The 12,144-nt window shown below is 38.5% G+C and overlaps 1 long non-coding RNA gene across 18 annotated transcripts in view; it reads right to left on the bottom strand.

Annotated features, from left to right (window-relative positions):
• LOC144314342 (uncharacterized) overlaps positions 1–12,144 on the bottom strand; it is a 154,973-nt gene that overhangs the window by 111,000 nt on the left and 31,829 nt on the right. For 6 of the 18 annotated variants that reach the window (XR_013380158.1, XR_013380165.1, XR_013380164.1 and 3 more), the window contains one exon: positions 6,948–7,001. The exons of the other annotated variants lie outside the window; for them this stretch is intronic. This is a non-coding gene — a long non-coding RNA (uncharacterized LOC144314342). The remainder of the gene's footprint in view (positions 1–6,947; positions 7,002–12,144) is intronic. 18 annotated transcript variants of the gene reach the window in all.

Raw genomic sequence — 12,144 nt, 5'->3', positions numbered from 1 at the left:
GTTCTAGCAAACTTGGGGTGGAGGCTTTTGGGTTTTCTATGTAGAGTATCATGTCATCAGCGAAGAGGGAGAGTTTGACTTCTTCTTTGCCAGTTGGAATGCCTTTAAGGTCTTTTTGTTGTCTGATTGCTGAGGCTAGCACTTCCAGTACTATGTTGAATAGCAGTGGTGAGAGTGGACAACCCTGTCTTGTTCCTGATCTTAGGGGAAAGGCTCCCAGTGCTTCCCCATTGAGAATGATATTTGCTGTGGGCTCTTCGTAGATGGCTTTTAAGATGTTGAGGAATGTTCCCTCTATCCCTACACTCTGAAGAGTTTTGATCAGGAATAGATGCTGTATTTTGTCAAATGCTTTCTCTGCATCTAATGAGAGGATCATATGGTTCTCGGTTTTTCTCTTGCTGATATGATGAATCACACTGATTGTTTTACGAGTGTTGAACCAGCCTTGTGTCCTGGAGATAAATCCTACTTGGTCATGGTGAATAATTTTTTTAATGTATTGTTGGATCCTATTGGCTAGTATCTTGTTGAGAATTTTTGCATCCATGTTCATCAGGGATATTGGTCTGAAATTCTCCTTTTTGGTGGGGTCTTTGTCTGGTTTTGGAATTAAGGTGATGCTGGCCTCATAGAATGAATTTGGAAGTACTCCATCTCTTTCTATCTTTCCAATCAATGCCCAGAAATCAGTGGCATTTCTATACACTAACAATGAGACTGAAGAAAGAGAAATTAAGGAGTCAATCCCATTTACAATTGCACCCCAAAGCATAAGATACCTAGGAATAAACCTAACCAAAGAGGTAAAGGATCTATACCCTAAAAACTAAAGAACACTTCTGAAAGAAATTGAGTAAGACACAAAGAGATGGAAAAATATTCTATGCTCATGGATTGGCAGAATTAATATTGTGAAAATGTCAATGTCACCCAGGGCAATTTACACGTTTAATGCAATCCCTATCAAAATACCATGGACTTTCTTCAGAGAGTTAGAACAAATTATTTTAAAATTTGTGTGGAATCAGAAAAGACCCCGAATAGCCAGGGGAATTTTTAAAAAGAAAACCATATCTGGGGGCATCACAATGCCAGATTTCAGGTTGTACTACAAAGCTGTGGTCATCAAGACAGTGTGGTACTGGCACAAAAACAGACACATAGATCAGTGGAACAGAATAGAGAACCCAGAAGTGGACCCTGAACTTTATGGTCAACTAATATTCGATAAAGGAGGAAAGACTATCCACTGGAAGAAAGACAGTCTCTTCAATAAATAGTGCTGGGAAAATTGGACATCCACATGCAGAAGAATGAAACTAGACCACTCTCTTTCACCATACACAAAGATAAACTCAAAATGGATGAAAGATCTAAATGTGAGACAAGATTCCATCAAAATCCTAGAGGAGAACACAGGCAACACCCTTTTTGAACTCAGCCACAGTAACTTCTTGCAAGATACATCCACGAAGGCAAAAGAAAAAAAAAAAAAAGAGAACTATTGGGACTTCATCAAGATAAGAAGCTTTTGCACAGCAAAGGATACAGTCAACAAAACTGAAAGACAACCTACAGAATGGGAGAAGATATTTGCAAATGACATATCAGATAAAGGATACTATAGATCTAGTTTCCAAGATCTATAAAGAACTTATTAAATTCAACACCAAAGAAACAAACAATCCAATCATGAAATGGGCAAAAGACATGAAGAGAAATCTCACAGAGGAAGACATAGACATAGCCAACATGCACATGAGAAAATGCTCTGCATCACTTGCCATCAGGGAAATACAAATCAAAACTACAATGAGATACCACCTCACACCAGTGAGAATAGGGAAAATTAACAAGGCAGGAAACCACAAATGTTGGAGAGGATGCGGAGAAAAGGGAACCCTCTTACACTCTTGGTGGGAATGTGAAATGGTGCAGCCACTCTGGAAAACTGTGTGGAGGTTCCTCAAAGAGTTAAAAATAGACCTGCCCTACGACCCAGCTATTGCACTGTTGGGGATTTACCCCAAAGATTCAGATGCAATGAAACACCGGGACACCAGCACCCCGATGTTTATAGCAGCAATGTCCACAATAGCCAAACTGTGGAAGGAGCCTCGGTGTCCATCAAAAGATGAATGGATAAAGACGATGTGGTTTATGTATACAATGGAATATTCCTCAGCCATTAGAAACGACAAATACCCACCATTTGCTTCAATGTGGATGGAACTGGAGGGTATTATGCTGAGTGAAGTAAGACAATCGGAGAAGGACAAACAGTGTATGTTCTCATTCATTTGGGGAATATAAATAATAGTGAAAGGGAATATAAGGGAAGGGAGAAGAAATGTGTGGGAAATATCAGAAAGAGAGACAGAACATAAAGACTCCTAACTCTGGGAAACAAACTAGGGGTGCTGGAAGGGGAGGATTGTGGGGGGTGGGGGTGAATGGGTGACAGGCACTGAGGGGGGCACTCGACGGGATGAGCACTGGATGTTATTCTGCATATTGGTAAATTGAACACCAATAAAAAATAAATTTATTAAAAAAACAAATTACTATAGTTATATTTAATACTTTTGTATTTAGCTTTCAAGCTAAAGTTATAAGTGATTTATCCATCACCATTGCAATATTAGATTATTCCAAATTTAACTATGCATTTACCTTTACCAGTGAGTTTTATATTTTCATGTAGTTATTTAATTAGTGGGGCACCTGCATGGCTCAGGTCATGATCCCAGGGTCCTGGGATCAGTCCTGTATCAGGCTCCCAGCAGGAAGCCTGCTTCTCTCTCAGCCTATGCCTCTGCCTCTCTGTGTCGCTCATGAATAAATAAGTGAAATCTTTAAAAAAAAAAAAAAAGCGGGGAGGGGGGAATCCCTGGGTGGCTCTGCGGTTTGGTGCCTGCCTTTCGCCCAGGGCACGATCCTGGAGTCCTGGGATCGAGTCCCGAGTCGGGCTCCCGGCATGGAGCCTGCCTCTCACTCTCTCTCTGTGTCTATTATAAATAAATAAATAAATCTTTTTTTTTTTTTAAAGGATACTAATTAGTATCTTTTCATTTTACCATGAAGAACTCTCTTCAACATTTCTTATAAAACTGGTCTAATGGTGATTAATTCTTTCAGCTTTTGTCTGGAAAACTCTCTCCTTAAATTTATCTTTATCTCTCGTTAAATTCTGAGGAACAATTTTGCCAGGTAGAATATTCTTGATTGGCAGTCCTTTCAGCACTTTGAATATATCATCTTACTCTCTTCTGGCCTGCAAAGTTTCTGCTGAAAAATTCTGCTGATAGTTTTATGGGAGCTCCCCTAAATGTTGCTTTTCTCATGCTACTCTCTCTGTCTTAAATTTTTGACAATTTAACAATAATATGTATTGATGTGTCTTTAGCTTCATCTTATTTGGTATTATTTGGGCTTCCTGGATCTGTATGTTTGTTTCTCTTCCCAGGTTACGAAAGTTTTCAGACTTTAATTCTTTAAGTAAGCTTTCTGCTCTTTCTTTCTCTCTTCTCTTTTGGGACTCCTATAATGCATATATATGTCAGTTTTATGGTGTCCCATAAGTCCCTGAAGCTATCTTCACTTTTTTTTCTTTTGCTCCTCTTATTGGATAAATATGACTGCTCTGTCTTCAAGCTCACTAATCTTTTCTTCCACTTGTCTAGTCTATTGCTGAACTCCTGCTGAATTTTCAGTTCAGTTATTGTACTCTTCAGCAATATGATGTGTTTGGTACTTTTTAATATTTTCTTTTTAAAAAAAAGATTTTATTTGTTTAATCATGAAAGACACACACAGAGAGAGCAAAAGAGAGAGAGAGAGAGAGAGAGAGGCACAGGCACAGGCAGAGGGAGAAGCAGGCTCCATGCTGGGAGCCCGAGGTGGGACTTGATCCCAGGTCTCCAGGATCAGGCCCTGGGCTGAAGGTGGCGCTAAACCTCTGAGCCACTAGGGCTGCCCCTTAATATTTTCTATCTCTTTGTTGAAATTCTCTTTGCTCATCCATTGCTTTCCTGCCCTCAGTAAGCATCTTTATGATTGTTATTTGGACTCTCTACCAGTTAAATCACTTATCTCCATTTTATTAAAATTGGCTTCTAGAGATTTATTATGTTGTTTTAACATATCCCCCCTTATCCTTCATTTTCCTTGACCCTCTGTGTTGGTTTCTGAACATTAGATAAAATAGTTACCTCTTCTAGTCCTGACATCTAGTGTAGATGAATGCTGTCAATCAGCCTGGCCTGAGCTCTTAGTTGTCCCACTAAAATGTTTGTGATTTTTTAAGCTACTGTATTTATTCTCCAGTAGCTGGTGGCTCCGGTAGCTGAGGGTGTGCCAAGACCTGTCAGTGTCCAAAGGGGAGGATTGCAATCAGCACACAAATGCAGGCTGATTAGAAGCCAGATCCTCAAGCAGCAACTGGGAAAGTATGTGGTTAAACCTCTCCAAGGAAAATCTGGGAGATGGGTATTTTTGCCTGCTCCCTCTAAACTGAGCCTAGGTGTACGGCCATGGAGGGATGCCCTGCACCCATTTGAAAACTGTTTCTGGGACGCCCGGGTGGCTCAGCAGTTGAGCATCTGCCTTCCACCCAGGATGTGATCCTGGAGCCCTGGGATCGAGTCCCATATCGGGCTCCCTGCATGGAGCCTGCTTCACCCTCTGCCTGTATCTCTGCCTCTCTCTGTGTCTCTCATGAATAAATAAATAAAATCTTAAAAAAAAAAAAAAAAAGAAAAGAAAAGAAAGAAAACTGTTTCTTTGCTATGGGATTCATACATGCAAGCCCCATTAGCTATCAGAGCCAGGTAATTCAGGGGTCCAACTCTCATGCTACAACTGCAAAAGCTGTGGAAGGCCAGGTATGTACAAAATCTCCTTCAAAAGACATGTTGGAGGGCAGCCCTGGTGGCCCAGCAGTTTAGCGCCACCTTCAGCCCAAGATGTGATCCTGGAGATCTGGGATCGAGCCCCACCTCAGGCTCCCTGCATGGAGCCTGCTTCTCCCTCTGCCTGTTTGTCTCTGCCTCTCTCTCTCTCTCTCTCTGTCATGAATAAATAAATAAAATCTTAAAAAAAAAAAAAAAGACATGTTGGAGACCTGGTTTTATCACTGAAGTGATTAAGGTAGAAGGCAATGACAGTGACCAGGAACTCCCCCAGACTCTGTGGAAGATTGCAGCAGTTAGCCCTCATATGTGTGCAAATTAGAAGCCAGACCCTCAGGCAGCAGATGGTAAGATATGCAGTCAGTTTGTTTCCAAAGAAAGATAGGAAGATGAATATTTTTGCATACTCCATATTTGCTGAGATGTTGAGGGACAGCTACAGTGAGTGTTCACTCACCTGTTAAAAACTACTTCTTTGTTTTCCGTAGTCCTGTGAGTCTTGTGAATACAAGCCCTATTGGCTTTCAGAGCTAGGGGTTTGGGGAGCCCATCCCTTGAGTGGGAGCCTTAAAGGTTGGGGCACTAAATGTGCAATTCAAACTCTATGCTTCTGAGGGAGAAGTTGAAGTTAAGGGTTCCCTCCCAATTATATGGCACTGTGCCATAGGTGGGGTTTATGATGACAGCATGTCCTGGAATTTCTTACTCATTTTGCTGTAGGTATTTTCTCAGTTATCTGATGTGTAAGGAGTCATTCAACTATATTCCGGATTTCTCTCAGAGGGAACTGCTCCATATGTAGCTTTACATTAGGTGCATTTGTGGGAGAAAGGAGGTTTAGAAGCCTCCTATGTTGCTTTCTTGGTCCTTTCCCACTTTTGAGTTTTTATTTACTTCAAAATCCATGAGAGTTGACCCTGAGTTCTTTGGAGGATGAGATATGTTTAAACACAAATAACAGGGTGCATGGGTGGCTCAGTCAGTTAAACAACGGCCTTTGGCTCAGGTAATGATCCTGGAGTCCTGGGATGGAGTCCCACATCTGGCTCCCTGTTTTGATGGAGAATCGGCTTTTCCCTCTGCCCATCCCCCACTCATGCTCTCTTGCTCTTTCTCAAATAAATAAAATCGAAAGAAAGAAGAAAGAAAGAAAGAAAGAAAGAGAGAAAGAAAGAACAAAAATAGTGTTGTGAGGTAATGTGGTCTATGGGTGCTCGAAGAGAATTGGCCCCCAAAATATCTCTTATAATAGCCTTCTTCAATGCCAATATCTACTCATTCTTTGTATTTCCCAGTCTTCTGTTAAAACACAGACACTTTTAAAGAGAGATATTTGGGGGCCACAGTCAATCATTTAGCTCTATGTTCACCATATCACTTTTCAATGTGAGAAGCTGATGATGACTTAAAAATCATTCATGTAATAAGAAGGTGGTGGAAAAGCATGAAAGTGAGGGCCATGGGAGAGTAGGGTAGGAAAAATTTCAGACCATCAGCAAAAATGTATCAATACTTGCACATCAAAAGGTGTTTTAGTTGCAAAATGAAGAAAATAGTTAAAACAAGTGTCCAAATCTTTAATTTCCTAAATATGGCCAAAGATGTAGTGTAACTGAAACTCATACTAGAGATAAAAACATACATGTTTGGAAAAGAACTTTAGGATTCCATTCCTATGATCATTGTGCTTGAAATAGAAGTAAAATTGTTTCTTATTCCAAACACACAGAACTTCTGAGTAAAATATTAGTAGAAAAAAATTAACACATAGCCAAGCTTAAAAGAAAGCAAGAATTCTCCCCAACTGACAGGAATGAATTGGGAATATAAGGCCAGAGCAACAAAAGACATTATGAAGAAGTGGTATTAAATCTAATAATGGGTCTTGGGGCTGGAAACTGCAAGGCACAGAGGCAGAAAATACAGCTTTGGGCTAGAAGCAGGAGAAAGCTGGAAGCTGGGCTTCCAAATAAAGCCAAAGCCCTTTAAGGACTGCTTTGACTGTGGCAACCAAATGGAGAAAACTTTACTCACCAGCTCAGCAAAGCAGTTAAGTTGTTATCTTCCCAGAACACTGTGTAAATTCTCCTGTGAGACAGTAAATCATTCAGATATTCTTGCTGAATTACTTAAGCGTGTACTTTAGGAAAAAGGAAATTGAACCCAAAAGGAAAGAAGGGACTAAAAAAAGCAACAAAGAGGTAAGAAACTGGTAAAACATCAACAACAACAATAACAATAATGTCACATTTCATGGATATTAAAACAAGAAAGAACTTCAATAATGGACATGTGAGACTCAGGTTGGATTTGAAAATAAAATCTGGTTATAGGTTGACTCTAAGAGCCACAACTAAACCATAAGGACACAGAAAAGTTAAAAATAAATAATGGAAAAACATACCAGGAAAATACTTACAAATCATATTTGCTTTAATATCAAGCAAAAAATAATGTATGAACAAAGACAGTATTAGTAGGAATACATAAAAATTAAAAAATCAACTCATTAAAAGATATAATAATTCCAAACTTGCATAAACCTAACCACACAGCTTCAAAATATACAGGGAAAATAGTTATAATAATAGAGGAAAAGATGCACAATCATGATTGATTTTTTTATGTGCCTCTGTAATCAAAAGATAAAAACATTGAGGCTGTAAATGATATGATAACACAATTAACAGACTTGCCGTAATGACCATAATTATATGGTGCATGCAAATGATAATGCATGCAACAATTTAAAAACTTACATTCTTTTTATTTATTTTTTTTTAAGATTTATTTATTTATGATAGACATAGAGAGAGAGAGAGACAAAGGAGGAGGGAGAAGCAGGCTCCATGCCAGGAGCCTGACGCGGGACTCGATCCAGGGACTCCAGGATCACGCCCTGGGCCAAAGGCAGGCGCCAAACCGCTGAGCCACCCAAGGATCCTTACATTCGTTTTAAAATAAAAATGGAACATTTATGAATGCTGTCCACATAATAGGACAAAGACAAATCTCAAAAACCACCAAGGAAAATATCAAACAGACCATGATATCTACTCAAAATGTAGTAAGTTTAGAAATTGGTAACAAAAAAGATCTAAAAATATTACATATATTTGGAAATTTTCAATTTACTCCTAAATAATTTATGAATTAAAAGAAAAACTCACAATGAAAATTATAAAATATTTAAAACTGGTTCACAATAAAAGAGTATATTTCTATATGTGTGGGGCATAACTAAATGAACAAATTATAAAACATGAAAAATTAAAAACTAATGACTCAAGAGATTTGGAGGAAGTTGGTAGAATGACAAAACAAATATAAAAGCAGAAATTAATGAAATGGGAAACAAAGAAACAATAGGAACAAACCTTAAACTTGTTTTTTGAAAATAAAAAAATAAATGAACTATTTTGTGATTAAGACTAATCATGGGGGAAAACATGAAGACACAAATAAAGCAGATACAAAAGTAAAGGGGGGCACAAATACAATAGACATTTTTAAAAATCATAAGAAAATAGGTTGAGTAACCTGCTGCCAGTAAGTCTGGAAACATAACAAAATTTGAATGATTCTCTAGAAAAGATAACTTACCAAAACAGACTCAGAAAATCAAAAATCTGGGATCAAGTCCCACATCAGGCTCCTTGTGGGGAGCCTGCTTCTCCCTCTGTCTCTGCCTCTCTCTCTCTCTCTCTCTCTGCCTCTCCTGAATAAATAAAATCTTAAAAAATAATAATAATAAAATGAAATGTAAACCTAACAGTGCCCAGTATTTTCGCTAATCTCATGTGTACCAAAAATGTATATGTTATTAATATTTAGCTACCTAAAAAAAATATTTAGCTACCTAATCAAATATTTAAAAATCTTGAAGAAATGCAAGCTTGCTAACATGTGAAGAACTCTGAGAAATTGTAGGGAAAATGCAAAAATGAGAAATCAGAGAAGAGCTCACAAAGACTAGGAGACTGAAATGAAAAAAAGTTAAGGCAGAGAAAGTTGACCAAAGGGAACTTCTGAAAATGACAAGAGTGAAGTGTTCTGGTAGGGATCTTCAAAGAGAAGTACCAGATACAAATCCTTAACTGGATGTAAACAGCAAAGACAAGCGTAACATAAAAGAGGAGAGTGCTACTCTGCAGACTGCATTTCATGATACGGGTACAAAAGTTAAGTGCATCAAATAAATATGGTCATGGTGGAATTCCGCGCTGAAACACCTACTCGGGACGAGAGCTGTTTTCACTGCATACATGAGAAACAGAAGAATCCAGTCAACATATATACAAAAGGGCACTAAGATGGAATCACTGTATTTAGTCACAAACCATATGGTTTTCTCAAATACAACAATTATACCAATTGAGAATTGTATCTAAGATAGTTAATTGTGTTTACCATGCAATATAAGTAAATATGAATAAATAAGATTAGTTGCTATTTTATCATTTACAAATAGGAGCTGCTAAAACCACATATGTTCAGTAGTTGCTGTCATGAATCTTTGGAAATAGCAAGAATCATGATGCAGACTTCCACAGAGTATCAGAGCTTTGAGATAAAAAGAGGAAAACTTCCTCAAATTTGAAAGTAGAAAAGGTGGTATCATCAGAAGCTTACAATCACTGTCTAGCAGTACTTGCTTTCAACCCTAGAAAGGTTGGCATGTCAGTTTAATGGAGGGTGTTGATGATGACACATGTGAAAACCTCATCTCCCCAAAGTTCTTCCAAGATTAGGTGAGAAGAAGATCAGGGGCCTTGAACCAAGTGAAAAATCAGGTTGGTTCAGGTACAGTTTGAAGTATCTTGGTTTGTGTTTGGTTTCTGCTACTTGAAGTCATTAAACACATAATGCATTGATTCCTAAACATATTGATTTGTTGGGAGAATTTTAGTTTTGGTTGGAGAGTATTATTGAAAAGAACCACAAAAAATTGCAATAGCAAATATTTTCAAATATTTTAGCTGTCTGTTTGTTGTCATCTTCATATTTCTAAACAATGTTCTTAAACTGCTATGTCTTAATTCATGGATTTTGGACACTAACCATTGACTTATCACACTATTTTGGTGATAATGTAGCTCACTTACATCCACCCTCCCCTCCTCACTTTTCCATTATAAGTATATCCCATGTTTTCTTTTTTTATCAAAGCAAGAATCAGATTTATTAAATATTTGAATACTGTTTATTGCTGTGTTATGCAGTTGACTACGATTACTTCTTTTTTCTCTGTGCAACTTTTTTTCTCTAAATAATTGTTCGGTAACTGTTCTTCCTTAGGATTGGCTATTGTGCTGCTATTGTGTTGTTCTAGTGACTAGATCTTCCCATACCCTTTAAGAGCAATTTAATTCAACTTTTCATTTGGTGTAAGCAAGATGATGATCCTTTTTCCCTGAAGCCCTCCACCCTCCATGCCAGTCTGGACCAGTTGCTTTCTAGGCCTAAACACAAAGCTGTCATCCTGGGATCTTCCTTCGGCACTATCCTGAGAATCCCTTACCAATTTCTGCTGCTTCCTGAATCTCAAACCTCCTCTTTCTTGGCTAGTGTCTCGCTGTGGTGAAACTCATCCTCCTGTAGCTTCCTTGGAGAAGGTAAATGGGTAAGGCTGAGGAGGTCTCATCAGTCAAAATGCACCTTTTAACTTAATCTCCCTGCTCCTCTTCTTCAGTTTTTAACTTTGGGATATCATGAAAGGTTCTTAAGTAAAGATTATTTCAGAGAAAGCAACTGTTATAGCTATAGCTTTATATCATTTGCAAGTGCCAGGATAGGTTGTAAAAAACATATTATCAATAAGTCCAAAATATGGAGTATTCAGAGTAAAGGGTTTTTACCATAAGTCACAGAGTAGAAAGGATATAATTTATAATGCAAGGGCATCTCCCAGAGTGCATAATGTAGAAGAAAAGCCTTTTCTGGGCTGGAAGAAGGCATCAGGGCAGAGAGAGGGAGGTGAAGAGCAATAAAGTGGAGACTCAGTGGAAGTCTATTTTCTCCCCTGCCATCCTGGAATTGAAACCCCAAGGGATGATGGAAACTCACAGCCTTAGGAAACATGGGCAGGCATGCTCACACATACTTCTCAGAGCACAGCCCAGGAAGCGACAATGTGAGCAGAGCGGCAAAGCAAAAATGTGCAAAGAGGATGACCTTAATTCAAATCTGATTTCACTTATATCAAGTTAGATAGGGAAGACAGACAGTGATATGTGTTGGTTTCTATTTTTCCTAGAAGTAACCTTGGGTTACACACTACTTAGGAACAGCAGAGTTATAAGCAGTGTACCCATGGTGATGTGGTTAAGCTGAGCCAGGGCAGTAGAGTCTGTCTGTCTGCTTTGTCAATCATTAATTCTGAAAGCCTTGGGAGCTTTTACAGGTTGGTACACATGCTGATATGGCTGAGAATGGGGACCATGATTGAAGAGCATCCACAAAGGGCCACCGTCCTATTTAGATGATCCTTTTTTACTCTATCTAGCTGAAACGAAAAGTTATTCAGGAACACAGTGAGAAAAAAAAAAAAAAAAAAAAGAACACAGTGAGCAAAAAGCAAACCTGTCATCAGGTTTGGCATCCTCCTCAAGAAGTCAGACATCCTTTCATTTTCCAGAGTCCACATGAAAAGTCTGTAGCATCCAGTGATAACATAAAGAACACCCAAACTGGAGCTTGCAAGAGTGGCTTCCACCCTTGTGTACCACTAGCAGTAATGTGAACTGGTGCAGCCACTATGGAGAACAGCATGGAGGTTTCTCAAAAATAACCCAGCAATTCCATTTCTGGGAATATGTCCAAAGAAAATGAAATCATTATCTCAAAGAAATATCTGCACTTCACTGTTTACTCTAGTAACATTGTTCACAATAGCCCATACATTGAAACAACCTAAGCATCTATCAACTGATGAATGGATAAAGAAAATGTTACACACACATATACATATACACACACATACACACACGGAGTAATATTATTCAGCCTTTAAAAAAGAAGGAAATCCTGCCATTTGCAACAACATGGATGAAATCGGAGGACATTATACTAAGTGAAATCAGCCAAACAGAAAGACAAATACTACATGATTTCACTTATATGTGGAACCTAAAAAAGTCATACTCTTAGAGCCAGAGAATAGAAAGGTGGTTGTCAGGGGTTCAGGGGAGGGGGAAATGGGAAGATGTTGGTCAAAGGGTACAAAGTTTCA

Source organism: Canis aureus, chromosome 5, assembly GCF_053574225.1.
Source record: "Canis aureus isolate CA01 chromosome 5, VMU_Caureus_v.1.0, whole genome shotgun sequence".
NCBI classification, from domain to species: domain Eukaryota; kingdom Metazoa; phylum Chordata; class Mammalia; order Carnivora; family Canidae; genus Canis; species Canis aureus.
This window is presented reverse-complemented; position numbering and strand designations above follow the sequence as displayed.